Source organism: Dendrobates tinctorius, unplaced genomic scaffold (assembly GCF_039654945.1).
Source record: "Dendrobates tinctorius isolate UK_male_01 unplaced genomic scaffold, ASM3965494v1 ptg000223l, whole genome shotgun sequence".
NCBI lineage: Eukaryota > Metazoa > Chordata > Amphibia > Anura > Dendrobatidae > Dendrobates > Dendrobates tinctorius.
In genome coordinates, this window is record NW_027361890.1 from 6,373,141 (window position 1) to 6,386,373 (window position 13,233).

The following is a 13,233-nucleotide window of genomic DNA, read 5'->3' on the forward strand; positions in this document are numbered from 1 at the left end:
CCCTCAAATCTTCCAAGTTCCCAATACTACTCCCGGTTTCATGTCCACCCGTTCTCCTTCTTTCTCCACCCCTTCACCTGTTTTACCTACTGATCCTTCACCACCACCATCACTTTCCTCTCTCCACACTCCCAATGTATAATTCTCCCAATCTGACAGCCCCTCCAGCATTATCTCCACCCCCCACTATGTAGATTTATAACTTTTTTTTGTCTTAATAATTTGTTAATAAAAAAAACACTTTATTGGTTAAAAAGTTTGTCTTTTAATTTTTTTATAAAGTTTTTAAGGTAAAATAAGCTGGTTAAAACAAGGTAAAATACTGTGGGTAAGGAAGTTAAAATACTTTGGGGAAAACAACAACGTACACAACTTTGGGTAAAGAAAGTAAAATACTTTGGGTAAAGAAGGTAAAATTCTTTGGGTAAGACACAACCAGGTACATAACTTGGGTAAAGAAGGTAAAATACTTTGGGTAAGACACAACCAGGTACACAACTTGGGTAAAAAAGGAAAAATACTTTGGGTAAAGAAGATCAATGAGTTTTAGTTACAAGGTCCAAGAGAACTTTTTCAAACTCTCATCCTGCCAGTCTACTCTTCCTTGTGGTGAAATAAAGTATTCAGCAAATTTGTCCCTCATTCTGGAAACTGACACAGAACTTCTATATGTAATGTTGTAAAAATCATGCAAGGTGGTTTCTTCAGGGTGGTCATCAATAGAAATCTGTTCCTTGCATATAACAAAATTGTGCAGGACCACACAAGCTTTCACCACCTCGTCCACAGTTTCAGTCTTCAGGTTAATAGCGGTCAATAGAACTCGCCATTTGGCTGTCAGAATCACAAAAGCGCACTCCACCATTTTTCGTGCTCGTGTGAGGCGGTAATTAAAAATGCTTTTAGTTGGCGTCAATCCACTACTGGAGTATGGTTTCAGCAGGTGTTCCAATAGTTGGAAGGCTTCATCCCCATCACAAACAAATGGCGGTTTCAGGCAGTGGTCTTGGGGTGGAAATTAGAAGGTGTTTCCATAGAGATGACGCCCCATTGCAGACAATTTGAAAACTTGGGAATCATTGGAGCAGCCATAGGCCCCAATATCAACCGCTATAAACTTGTATTCAGCATCAGCGATGGCCATGAGTACAATGGAGAAATATTTTTTATAGTTAAAATAGTCAGATCCAGCAGGTTTGACGATGCGGATATGTTTCCCATCCACTGCACCCAAGCAATTGGGAAACTGACAGATTTGTTGGAATTTATCTGCAATTTCCAGACAACTCTCCATTGTGGGATGTGGTATAAACTCAGCATGTAAAGAGTCTCACAATGCACGACATGTGTGCTTCACAGTTCCGGAGATGGCGGAAATCCCAAATCTGAACTGGAAATGGAGTGACAAAAGGGATTTGCCAGTTGCAAGGATTCTGTAACAAAAAAAGCGGAAAATGAGTACAAAATACCAGCAATAACATTACAGTTATGTCAGCTTTAACAGTTGGAGATACAATAAAAAGAATTATTAAAAACTACCAGCAACAACATTACAGTTAAGTGTGCTTTAAAAGGAGGAGATACAATGAAAATGGCTTACCGAAGAGTCACCATCAGACGCTCCGCCGGTGAAATGGAGAAGCGGCAATATGTGTCACTTCTGATGAGGTGTCCAATTCGTTCCACCAATAAATCAAAGATCTCCATTTGCATACGAATATATGAGAAAAAATTTCTCAGGATTTCCTCGTAGCTCCATGTATAGTGTAGAATACACCCCACACGTCATTCTCTTGACTGTGATGGGGTGGATCCATAAACGTAGTCGGCGCAGACGCATGATGCACTGCTGTCTCTCTCGCTCCTTCTCCAGAACAATCGCTTTCAAACGATTCGCCTCAACAGTAAAATCCACATTAATCTTCAGAATATTTGCTATCACGCCTTCCATCTTCATCAGCCACTTGCTCTCCTCTACAACCTGCACTTGCTCCTCTACAACCTGTCAAAGATGGCCTGTTGGAACACTGTATATATAGGTTTTCAGTAGCCAATCACGATTGAGTGCCTCCCATAGGCGTTTTTAAAAACCGGATCGTCAAAAAACGGAAGAAACGGATGGAAAACTGATTAAACGGATCCGGATTTTTGTCGGATCCGGAAAAACGGATCCGTTTCATCAGTTTTTCACAATTGATGCCGGATCCGTCGCTCCGGCGCAGCGCCAGATCCTGCCTGTCGGAAAAAACCTGATTTGTGAAAGTAGCCTAACCCAAACAATAACACTGACTTCCTGGAGAAGTCCGTGCACAGACACTAGGTAGCCTGTAAAGACCCGGATCTTTACTGTTCTGGTTCACTCATCCCTCATAGTGATTTTTTTTCTTCCCTCTATAATTTGTTTCTATACCTTTTATGGATTACTGTACATCTGATTTTAAATTTATAAGTAATTTTTGCATTTTCTTTTTTTCCCCCTCTTCTTTCAGCTATAACTTTTTTATTTCTCCATTGAAATAGCTACTGTATATGAGGGCTTGTTTTTGTGGGACAAGTTGTATTTTTGAATGACATCATTCTTTTTATCATGGGATGTACTCAAAAGCAGGAAATAAATGCCGCAAAAAAAGCACAATTTCACAATTTTTTTTATTTACTATATCGTAAAAATATATGTTCATTTTATGGTTAAAAACTGCTCTGGTATAATGATTCTCCAGATCTGTACCATTACGAAAATACCAAACATACATAGTTTTGTGTGTGTTTGTTTGTTTGTTTTTTTATTTAAATGGCAAAAAAAATTTCCTCATGTCGCCATTTTCCGAGACCCATAATTAACTTTTTGGTCAATGGAGCTGTGTGAGGGTTTGTTTTTTGCGTTATGATGAGCTAATGTTTTTAGTGATACTATTTTAGTTTAGATACAATGTCTTGATTTCCTCTTATTGCATGTTTTTTTCAGTGTTGCCACGGCTGAGAAAACATAATTCTGGCGCTTTAGATTTTCTTTTTTCATCAAGACACCGTTTACCAATCGGTTTAATTTATTTTTTTATTTTGATAGTTTGGACTATTACTGACATAACGATACTACATATATGTATTTTCCTTATATTTCTTTATTTTTAATGGAGTTAAAAGGGGGACTATTTGAACATTTATTTTTTTATGTTTTTTAAAACTTTTTTCACACTTTCCTACTTTTCACCTCATACTTGTTGGGACTTGAACCTACTATCATCCAATTGCTTGTGCTAAATACAGCAGTACCACAGTCCTGCTGTATATAGCAAAAATCACGATCTCCTATGACCACCAGCCAGAAGCTGACATTAACAGGAGTCATGATAGGCAAAAGAGAGTCTTCATCAGACCCCCTAGCTGTCATGACAACTCATCAGTGCCCCACTATCGCATCACTGGGCACTGATGGACACATTGAATGATGCACCCACCTGATAGTGCTCTGTTAATTCCTATGTCAGAGAGTAAAATTGAGAGTCCTCAGTGGTTGATACCTTTTAATGGCTAACTGAAAAGATGGTAACAAATTGCAAGCTTTCAAAACTACTCAGGTCTCTTCATCAGGCATAGGCATAGTCATAAACATCTAAAGAATCACATTCATGCACAACACCGCACAGAAATAATGCAATAGATAAGATGTGACATGAAGCAGAATTATCATTATGGGATTAACAGTGATAAACAGTTGTGTCCATAAATATTGGAACAATTAATTGATAAGGAGTGTGAATGTTTTATAGCCCTCTGATTGGGGTCTCTTTCTGTGTTGTGATGCCCCTTCAAAAGGTCTGAGGGGCAAATTCCTTAATTGATGTAGAAAGACATAAATCCATGCGACACATTCAATCCTGCATTGAGTGTGTCAAAGGTCATCATGAGTTTATACTCCAAAGACTCTTCTGTTTCTCTGAGATTTGAAATTACCTTTCAGTGCAAGTAATTTCATGTCTATGGTGCTGTGATCAGGCATATAAAAGTGTTTGGCCAATAGTAGATCCATTCTTTTTTCTATTATTGTGTGGCGATGAGAATTCATCCTTGTTCTAAGCTTTTGCCCTGTCTCCCCCACATACAGACCCCCAGTTGGACATTTAGTACAAATAATTAAGTACACCACATTAGATGTGATGCAGCTGAAAGTACCTGGGATCTTCTAGTCCTGATGTGAGTTGGAGATCTTTATCTTGTCTGTGGTCCTTATAAATGGACAGGGTTTACATTTTTTCTGGTTGCAGGGAAAGTTTCCTGCTGCTGTTGGAGATGACAGGGAGCTTCTGACAATGATGCTTCTTAGATTAGGGGGCTGCCTAAAACACAGTAGTGGGGGGGTCTGAAAAAATGGATTGTAATTGTGCATCTTTTTGTAGTAAAGGTTGTAATTTCCATTCAGCTCCCCTTAGCACCTCCAGATTTGGATTGTATGTGACTACTAGAGGCACCCGGTTATTTTCTTCTTTTAGCTTTGTAATGTAGCAGGTGATTCCTTGATATTCTGGTGGCTCTTGTAATTTTGTTTTGAATTGTTCTTGGATGGTAGCCCTGATTCAAAAAGGTCTTTCTGAGGCGACCAAGGTGTTCATCTCTATCCATGGGGTTGGAACATATACGATAGCTTGGCTGTAGACAACAGAGTTTTTATGTGTTTTGGATGGAAACTGTCCCATTTGAGGTATGTTGGATGGTCGATTGGCTTCTGATGCAGGGATGGCTCTATTTCATTGTTCTGTAGCCTAATGATGGTGTCCAAAAAGTTAATTTCAGTGCTGGAGTAGTTGAGTGTTAAGTTGATGGTGGGATGAAATTGATTAAACTGTTCATGGAACGTCTTTAGCTGGGGCTCAAATTCCGTCCAGATGATTAAAATATCACCAATATAGCGGTAGTAGGCCAGATGGGATATGAGGACAAAATGTCGCTTTCAAGCTTGGCCATGAAAATATTTGCATACTGTGGAGCCATTTTACATCCCATTGCTGTGCTAGTCTCCTGTAGATGTATCTTGTTGTCAAATTTAAAGTAATTGTGGGTGAGGATGAATTTTATAAGTTTCACCACAGAATCAGCATCAGTCCCTGTGTTTTCCATGAAGAATTTGCTGCCATTTAATCCATCCTGGTGTGGGATATTGGAGTACAAAGATTCCACATCCATGGTCCATTCTATCTACTGGCTAACATGGTACAAAGATATATATCTTTCCTGTATGTCAGAGAGTGACAGAAGCATTTAACAGGCAGATGATGGTTTAATATCACAACATTCATCTGCTAGATGTGGGCTCAATTTCTGGGCTCGCCTCAAAGCCAACGAGCCGACATATGACATAGCTGTACATCATATATCAGTAAGGGGTTAATCAGTTTTTTTATGTGTAACTTTTTTGAGGTCTGCTTCTGCTCCATGTATTTTATTAAAATACTTCTAGAATATTGATGACTAAAATTTAGAATGGGTAACCTATATCAAATCAAGGATCATCTCACCCTCAACACACTGACCAATTAAATGTTAGAAGCAGCAGCCAGAACATATGGAGTTGTATTAAGTGCCTATATCTACCTTTCTGAGTTTAGCGCCAAACTAACTGTGTGCACGTACACGCTTCCACCATGATCACTGCGGAGGGCCTGAGCTCAGAACTTATCGATCTGTGCCTGGTCGCTGTAACACTGCAGAATTGCGTCCACCCGGATGACGGCTGCGTGAACAAGGGATGGTGAGTCTCCAACCGCAGCGTGGTGACACTGCTGGCTTGCTGGAGGCCCCAATGGCTGCGTCGCCAATACCGGCTCTGGGGATTTCGGCTTCAATTCCTCCTATCAACGTTGTCAAACTTCTCTGCTGGTAGAACTGGAACGGGACGATATCCTCTGTTATCCGATGCAGTAACTATGACATACGGCTACGCGGATGGTGTTGGATGGAGATGCAACACGTCTTCCCTCTTCCAACTCTCACCCTCTTCTCTTTCAAGATGGCCATCAATCAGCACCTTCCTGTGATGCACTTCCTCCTAGTTGCTTGCAGCGCCCCCCAGCCTCGGGATCTGGTGCTGTTAAAATGCAGTTCAAACCAGCAGAACAGAGTCCGTATCACATGGCACAAGTCTCAGCCAAGAGAGGAGCTGTTTTTATTTCCCCTCACTATATCTTTATATGTCCTGTACACAAGTTCCAACAAGAGTCATAGAGGAGTTTTAAAAGCGCCGCTTTTTAACGGCGCTGAGAAATAAGTGTATAACGCCCCTCAGCGTCGGAACATGATTCGGGTCGGTTTTTACCGTCCACAGTCTTGTGATCGCCGTTATTCACCAAATAACGGCGATCACAAAAAAGTCTGATTTTCAATTCATTTTTCTCTCCTCTGATATGATCTAGCACAGGGGTCCCCAACCGCCGGTCCGCGGCCCAGCACCGGGCCGCTGCAGTGCCCTTGCCGGTCCGCGGACACAAGGGGAGCCAGGGGCGGTCAGTGGCGTAGCGGGGGCTGGGGCGGCGCGCAGCAGTTCTTAGCGGCGGCCAGGGAGCAATCCAAGCAGCTCCGCTGCCTGCAAGAGGGAATAGCAGGAGCGGAGCTGCAAGGACCCGTCCAGCTTCCTGCCCGCCGCCCGCGCTTCCTGTCTCTGACACAGAGAGGAGCGCGGCCGCTGCTGTGTGAGAGCAAGGACGCGCGGGCGATGCAGCGACAGGTGAGAGGAGAGAGGTGGTGTGTGTATGTATGTCTGTCTGTGTGTGTGTGTGTGTATGTGTAATGTTTGTGTATGTATAATGTTTGTGTGTATGTATGTCTGTCTGTGTGTGTACATGTATGTGTGTGTGTGTGTGTGTATGTATAATGTGTGTGTGTGTGTGTGTTGGTCTGTGTTTGTGTAGCCTGGCCCTGGAGGAGATGGGGACATGAGGAGAAGGCCATGAGGGGAGTGATGGAGAGACGGCAGTGATGGGGTGAAGGCAATGATGGGGAGAAGGGAGTGATGGGGTGAAGGCAATGATGGGGAGAGGGGAGTGATGGGGTGAAGGCAATGATGGGGAGAAGGCAATGATGGGGAGAGAGGAGTGATGGGGTGAAGGCAATGATGGAGAGATGGCTGTGATGGGGTGAAGGCAATGATGGAGAGATGGCAGTGATGGGGTGAAGGCAATGATGGAGAGATGGCAGTGATGGGGTGAAGGCAATGATGGAGAGATGGCAGTGATGGGGTGAAGGCAATGATGGGGAGATGGCAGTGATGGGGTGAAGGCAATGATGGGGAGAGGGGAGTGATGGGTGAAGGCAATGATGGGGAGAAGGGAGTGATGGGGAGAAGGCAATGATGGGGAGAGGGGAGTGATGGGGTGAAGGCAATGATGGGGAGAGGGGAGTGATGGGGTGAAGGCAATGATGGAGAGATGGCAGTGATGGGGTGAAGGCAATGATGGAGAGATGGCAGTGATGGGGTGAAGGCAATGATGGAGAGATGGCAGTGATGGGGTGAAGGCAATGATGGGGAGATGGCAGTGATGGGGTGAAGGCAATGATGGGGAGAAGGGGGTGATGGGGTGAAGGCAATGATGGGGAGATGGCAGTGATGGGGTGAAGGCAATGATGGGGAGAAGGGGGTGATGGGGTGAAGGCAATGATGGGGAGACAGCAGTGATGGGGTGAAGGCAATAATGGGGAGAAGGGAGTGATGGGGTGAAGGCATGATGGGGAGAAGGGAGTGATGGAGTGAAGGCAATGATGGGGAGAGGGGAGTGATGGGGTGAAGGCAATGATGGGGAGAAGGCAATGATGGGGAGAGGGGAGTGATGGGGTGAAGGCAATGATGGAGAGATGGCAGTGATGGGGTGAAGGCAATGATGGAGAGATGGCAGTGATGGGGTGAAGGCAATGATGGGGAGATGGCAGCGATGGGGAGAAGGGAGTGATGGGGTGAAGGCAATGATGGGGAGACAGCAGTGATGGGGTGAAGGCAATGATGGGGAGAAGGGAGTGATGGGGTGAAGGCAATGATGGGGAGAGGGGAGTGATGGGGAGAAGGGAGTGATGGGGAGAAGGGAGTGATGGGGTGAAGGCAATGATGGGGAGATGGCAGTGATGGGGTGAAGGCAATGATGGGGAGATGGCAGTGATGGGGTGAAGGCAATGATGGGGAGAAGGGAGTGATGGGGAGAAGGCAATGATGGGGAGACAGCAGTGATGGGGTGAAGGCAATGATGGGGAGAAGGGAGTGATGGGGTGAAGGCAATGATGGGGAGAGGGGAGTGATGGGGTGAAGGCAATGATGGGGAGAGGGGAGTGATGGGGTGAAGGCAATGATGGGGAGACAGCAGTGATGGGGAGAAGGCAATGATGGGGAGATGGCAGTGATGGGGTGAAGGCAATGATGAGGTGAAGGGAGTGATGGGGTGAAGGCAATGATGGGGAGAAGGGAGTGATGGGGAGAAGGCAATGATGGGGAGACAGCAGTGATGGGGTGAAGGCAATGATGGGGAGAAGGGAGTGATGGGGTGAAGGCAATGATGGGGAGAAGGGAGTGATGGGGTGAAGGCAATGATGGAGAGATGGCAGTGATGGGGTGAAGGCAATGATGGGGAGAGGGGAGTGATGGGGTGAAGGCAATGATGGGGAGAAGGGAGTGATGGGGTGAAGGCAATGATGGGGAGAAGGGGGTGATGGGGTGAAGGCAATGATGGGGAGAGGGGAGTGATGGGGTGAAGGCAATGATGGAGAGATGGCAGTGATGGGGTGAAGGCAATGATGGGGAGACAGCAGTGATGGGGAGAAGGGGGTGATGGAGCACTTATTCAAAACCTATGGTGAGTTGAGTCACATTATAAATGTTATTTAATTATAAGTATGCACTGCTACACTACAACCTCGTCCATAGCCCCGCCCCTGCCACACCTCCATCCCCGCCCTGCCGGGCCACGGAAGAATGGTCTTGCTTGAAACCGGTCCCTGGTGCAAAAAAGGTTGGGGACCACTGATCTAGCATACCAGACGAGAGAAAAATGGGGTTCCCCGAGCGCCCACGATACCTCGGACCCTCCTGCTCTGTCCCTCGGTCTTCTTCGTCATCTTCCTGGAAGAAAATGGCAGGCACATGCGCAGTTCAGCCGGGTGGTACCTGGCAACAATAGGAGATTTTTCCTTTTGGTTCATTTTGATCACTGTGCTAGACCTTATCATAGTGATCAAAATAAAAAAAAATAAATAGTAAATCAAACCACCCTTTGTCACCCCTCTGGTGCTAGGGTCAGTGTTTGGGCTAGAGTTAGGGTTGTGTTGTGGTTAGGGTTGTGTCAGGATTATGGTTGCGGTGTTGGGCTTAGGGTTGGGATTAGGGTTAAGGGCCCGTTACACATAGCGATATCGCTAGCAATATCGCTGTAACGTCACTGGTTTTGTGACGCAGCAGCGATATTGCTAGCGATATCGCTACATGTGATACCTCCGACCGGCTCCCCCACTGTCTGTCGCTGATCGCGCGAGAACGTCCTGGACCATTTCTCGTCGGGCACTTCCTGCTTGGCTTCCTGTGGCACCGACGAGCGACGCGTGGACGCGGGCGGAGGACGTCAGGATCGCCGTGTCTGACAGGTAAGTGGTGACCCCCGACCACTGCTATGTCACTGGCGAGATCTGCCTGTGTGGCAGCTCACTAGCGACCACTTAGCGATGCACCAGCGATCCATATCGTTGTCGGGATCGCTGGTGCATCGCTTAGTGTAACGGTACCCTTTGGGGTGTGTTGGGGTTAGGGCTGTGTTAGGATTGGAGCTAGAATTGGGGTGTTTCCACTGTTTAGGCACATCAGGGGGTCTCCAAACACTACATGGTGCCCGCCATCGATTCCAGCCAATTATGAGTTCAAAAAGTCAAATGGTGCTCCCTCCCTTCTGAGCTCTGCCATGCACCAAACAGTGGCTTTCCCATACAGGGTATTGGCATACTCAGGAGAAATAGCACAACACATTTTGATGTCCATTTTTTCCTTGTATTGACACCTAAGGTGTCACTGGTGCTGCCTATGGGGCGCTATCAGGGGGCGCGTGAATGCGCACAGGGAGTGCAGGCAGAAGGCACGCAGTGCACAAGGACCTGAGACTAGCGTAGTGAGCGCAGGACCTGGCACTATGCGATCACGTGACCAGGGGGCGGAGCCACCACACGTGAGTGCAGGGAAGGACACTGAGCACTCAGAGCACAGGGCAGAGACAGTAAACGTGGTCCATGAGAGCCCAGAGTCAGAAGAAAGACGAATGCGCAGTACCTAGGGACAAGACAAAGAATAAACAGGGACCAGCCAAGGGGGTCAGATAACCAGGAGAGACAGAGCAGTACAAAACCAGAATACAGAGGCAGAAGTCAAGGGACAAACCGAATTATACACAGCAAGGCACACAAGCACAGAGGCACACGTTTAAGGACGAGTCACCTGGGTCAGCAACCCCTAACAGACTATACGGAAGTATCACCAACACTAAATGCAGGTACTACCAACATTAAATAGCCACCCCAAACCAAAGAGAGGTGAACTTGCTTAACCCTGACCTGACCAAGATGGAGGCGGAACTATGCTGTCCAGAGTCATGACAGTACCCCCCTCTCAAAGGGCAGTCACTAGACCCCCAGGTTTCCCAGTAAACCGGGGGGTGAAAGGAGCGCACCAGACGATCGGCATGAACTGATCGGGCAGGAACCCAAGATCGGTCCTCAGGACCATACCCCTTCCAGTGCACAAGATACTGGAGGGAACGGCGGACCAACTTGGAATCCACGATGCTCTCCACCTCAAACTCCTCCTATCCACCAACACAGGCGGCGATGGATCCAAGGATGCTTCTTCCACAGCCCCCAATGGTTTCAGCAGGGCCCTATGGAATACATTGGGGATCTTTGAAGATGCTGGAAGACGCAAACGAAACGCCACTGGATTAACCACCTCCATGATCTCATAAGGGCCAATAAACTTTGGCCCCAATTTAGCCAAAGTAACCTTAAGTTTAATGTTTCTGGTGGACAGCCACACTTTATCCCCTACCCCAAGAGTGGGTCCCACAGTCCAATATTATTTTGGACCTCCTGCCATAAATTCCTCAACTGCTGTACAGCAATATCAGCCCCTGGGCAACCAGAGTCCAGGCAAGAAAACTGCCCAAAGTGTGGATTAAACCCATAGTTACAGAAGAAAGGGGAGTTATCTGTGGAGTGGTTAACATGGTTATTAAACGCAAATTCTGCTAAAGGTAAGGCATCAGATCAGTCCTCTTGACTGGAAGTGGCAAAGCAGAGCAAAATCTTCTAACGACTGATTGGTCCGTTCGGGCTGAACATTGGTCTCTGGATGGTAAGCAGACGAGAAAGACAACTCAATACCCAATCTTTTACAAAACGCCCTCCAAAACCTGGACACAAGCTGCACACCACAGTCAGACACCACATTTAAGAGCACACCATGCAAATGAACCACATGTTGAACAAACAACCTAGACAAGGTCTCGGCAGAGGGTAGTGCCATTAAGGGTACAAAGTGTGCTTGCTTTGTAAACCTGTCCACCACCACCCAGACAACGGTATTACCCTTGGAGGGAGGAAGATTGGTGATAAAGTCCATGGACAGATGTGTCCATGGTCAGTCAAGAACTGGCAAAGGCACCAATTCCCTATCCGGCCGGTTATGAGAGCTCTTCGCACGGGCACAAACTTCACAGGTAGATACAAACTTTCTAACATCAGATGTAAGCGAGCAACACCAAAAAACAATTGTGATGGCCTACGAGTGGCCGAAATCCCCATATGTCCACTTAGTGCCGAATTATGGAACTCCTGGAGGACTTTGAGTCGAAGTTGGACTGGAACAATTTTCCCACCGGCTTGGATGGGAGGGACTGGGCTCCCCGAATCTTCCGTTCCAAACCTGCCGACACATCACCCTCCACCACCCCAGGTTGAAGAATGGAGGATGGAGACTCGGGGGGAGCAACTGGATCCAGACTCCGTGACAAGGCATCAGCCTTCACATTCTTAGATCCCAGACGAAAAGTGATCGAGAACTGGAACCGGGAAAAAAAAAGTGACCATCTGGCTGGCTCAACCTTTTAGCAGACTCAATATACGCCAGGTTCTTATGGTCAGTAACTACAGTAATGGGATGAAGTGCCTCCTCCAAAAAATGTCTCCATTCTCCAAAGGCCAACTTAACAGCAAGAAGTTCCCGATTACCCACGTCATAATTTCTTTCCGCCGGGGAGAACTTCCTGGAGAAGGCACATGGTCTCAGATTGGTCAAGGTGGCGGGTCCCTGGGACAACACTGCCCCCACTCCCACCTACGAGGCATCAACCTCCACCACAAAAGGTTCCGATGGATCCAGTTGAACCAGAACTGGAACAGTCATAAAACATTTTTTGAGAGTGAGAAACGCCACTACCGCTGAGGCAGACCAGTTCTTAAAGTCAGCCCCCTTCTTTGTTAAGTCAGTGAGGGGCTTGACCACCTGAGGGAACCCTTTAATAAACCTCCGTTAGTAATTGGCAAATCCCAAGAAGCGCTGAAGGCCCTTCAGGTCCCGGGGTTGAACCCAATCAACAATGGCCTACACCTTTTTGGGATCTATACGAAATCCTCACTAGAGATAATGAACCCCAAGAAAGGCAGTTCCTGGGGGAAAAATGAGCACTTCTCTAGCTTGGTGAAAAGTTGGTTCTCCTTGAGTCTCTGAAGATCCACCTGAAGGTGACCAATATGTGATTGCTTATCAAGTGAATAAACCAGAATGTCATCCAAGTATATAACCACAAACCGCCCAATAAAATCACGATTGATGAAGTTTTGGAAAATCGCAGGGGCATTGGTCCGACCAAACGGCATAATTAAATTTTCAAACAGCCCTTCTGAGTTGAGAAACGCAGATTTCCACTCATCTCCCTCCCGCACCCGGATGAGGTTGTATGCCCCCCACAATTCTAATTTTGAAAACCATTTGACCCCGGACAATTGGCTACACAAATCGGGAATGAGTGGGAGGAGATATGTGTTTCTTACAGTAATTTTATTTAGTTCCTGAAAGTTAAGGCATGGGCGGAGACTATCGTCTTTTTTTTAAATAACCTGCACCAACAGGAGACACGGAAAGTCGGATATGCCCCTTGAGGAGACTCTCAGATATGTACTCCTTCATGGCAACTCGCTCGGGACCAGAAAGGTTAAACAATCGGT